Below are 2,652 nucleotides of genomic sequence, written 5' to 3'. Positions count from 1 at the left end.
CGGCATCATGAAGTTTACCAACTACCAGGACATTTGATCATGTACTGGCCATGTATCATGGCGCCTGAGAAGATTGCAGACGTTTTACGTGCTCCTAACCAACTATGTTTGTTTTTTGCATTGTTTTTAACTTACTTCTTTACTTATTCTGTACATAATGTTGCATTTACTGTCTCTTATGACCAAAATAACTTCTGGACATCAAAACAGTGATTACTCACCACAAACTGGCAGAAGCTTTTTTTTCCTTTAACGAGTCCGACGAGCCAGACTATGTATATTTGTAAACAACAACTAGTGCACTAAGGAAGTCTCGAGGTTTTGCTCGCCTGAGGTAGAGTATCTTATGATAAGCTGTAGACCACACTTCCTAGTTAATTAAAGTTTACATGATTAGTTTAATCACGTAATAATAATTACACATAGAGAGTTGATAGTCACAGATACGACAGTAGATAGTGTAGTCACAAACACGACAGTAGATAGTGTGGTCTACAGCTTAACATGAGATACTCTACCTCAGGCGAGCAAACCCTCGAGACTTGTGGGACCTGATGTGGGAGAGAGAGTGAGAGGGGGAGCCACAATATACACCCCAAAAGGGCCACATTGTGACACTACCTAGAGAGTTTTCATCTTTATTTTTCGTAGCTGTCTACATACCACCACAGACCGATACTGGCACTAAGACAGCACTCAATGAGCTGTATTCCGCCATGAGCAAACAGGAAAATGCTCATCCAGAGGTGGCGCTCCTAGTGGCCGGGGACTTTAATGCAGGGAAACTTAAATCTGTTTCACCAAATTTCTATCAGCGTGTTAAATGTGCAACCAGAGGGGAAAGAAAATTCTAGACCACCTTTACTCCACACACTGAGATGCGTACAAAGCTATCCCTTGCACTCCATTTGACAAATCTGACCATAACTCTATCCTCCCGATTCCTGTTTACAAGAATAAATTCAAGCAGGAAGCACCAGTGACAATGTCAATAAAAAAAGTAGTCAGATGAAGCAGATGCTAAGCTACAGGACTGTTTTGCTAGCACAGACTGGAATATGTTCCAGGATTCTTCCAATGGCATTGAGTACACATCAGTCATTGGCTTCGTCAATAAGTGCAATGACATCATTCCCACAGTGACCCTATTTAAAAAAAATGTTCCCTTTATTTAACTAGGCAAGTCAGCCTAGGAACAGTGGGTTAACTGCCTTGTTCATGGTCAGAACAACATATTTTTTACCTTGTCAACTCAGCAATTCGATCTTGAAACCTTCCGGTTAGTAGTCCAACGCTATAACCACTAGGCTACCTGCTGCCCATGTGGACAGTTGATGTCGGACGTTTACATACACCAGCTTCAATTGGCGGCAGCCTAACATTCTCCTGCAAAATGTCTTGATAAACTTCAGAATTAATTTTCCCGTCGATGATAATAGCAAGCTGTCCAGGCCCTGAGGCAGCAAAGCAGCCCCAAACTGATGCTCCCTCCACCATACTTTACAGTTGGGATGAGGTTTTGATGTTAGTGTGCTGTGCCTTTGTTTCTCCACACATAGTGTTGTGTGTTCCTTCCAAACAAATCAACTGAAGTTTCATCTGTCCTCAGAATATTTTGCCAGTAGCGCTGTGGAACATCCAGGTGCACTTTTGCAAACTTCTTACGTGCAGCAATGTTTTTCTTGGACAGCAGTGGCTTCTTCTGTGGTGTCCTCCCATGAATACTATTCTTGTTTAGTGTTTAATGTATCGTAGACTCGTCAACAGAGATGTTAGCATTTTCCAGAGATTTCTGTAAGTCTTTAGCTGACTCTCTAGGATTCTTCTTAACCTCACTGAGCATTCTGCGTTGTGCTCTTGCAGGACGGCCACTCCTAAGGAGAGTACCAACAGTGCCGAACTTTCTCAATTTATAGACAATTTGTCTTACTGTGAACTAATGAACATCAAGGCTTTTATAGATACTTTTGTAACCCTTTCCAGCTTAATGCAAGTCAACCATTCTTAATCTTAGGTCTTCTGAGATCTTTTGTTTGAGGCATGGTTCACATCAGGCAATGCTTCTTGTGAATAGCAAACTGAAATTTTGTGAGTGTTTTTTTATAGGGCAAGGCAGCTCTAACCAACATCTCCAATCTCGTCTCATTGATTCGACTCCAGGTTAGTTGGCTCCTGACTCCAATGAGCTTTTGGAGAAGTCATTAGCCTAGGGGATCACATGCTTTTTCCAACCTACACTAAGAATGTTTAAATTATGTATTCAATATAGACAAGAAAAATACAACAATGTGTGTGTTATTAGTTTAAGCACAATATGTTTGTATATTGTTGTGACTTAGATGAAGATCAGATCAAATTTGATGACCAAATCCAGGTAAATCCAAAGGGCTCACATACTTTTTCTTGCCACTGTAATTGTGTATGATCATCTTCACTTTTGTTTTGTAAAAGGAAACGTCTCATTGCTGTTTGTAGAAGAAGGCAAAAGGGTAAGGGTGAGTTTGAATACCTAAAGGGAATTGAGACGTCTAATTCTGAAACTGGTTTATGGTTCATTTGTCTGTGTGTTACTTTGAAAGTCTAACCTCCATTCCCAATGTTAAAATCTATAACCTTTTGTTAGAGGTACATGAAGTTGACAGGCAGACAATG

Source organism: Oncorhynchus tshawytscha, linkage group LG04 (assembly GCF_018296145.1).
Source record: "Oncorhynchus tshawytscha isolate Ot180627B linkage group LG04, Otsh_v2.0, whole genome shotgun sequence".
Taxonomy (NCBI): Eukaryota; Metazoa; Chordata; class Actinopteri; order Salmoniformes; family Salmonidae; genus Oncorhynchus; species Oncorhynchus tshawytscha.
The sequence above is the reverse complement of the archived record's forward strand: the minus strand, read 5'-3'. Positions refer to the sequence as shown.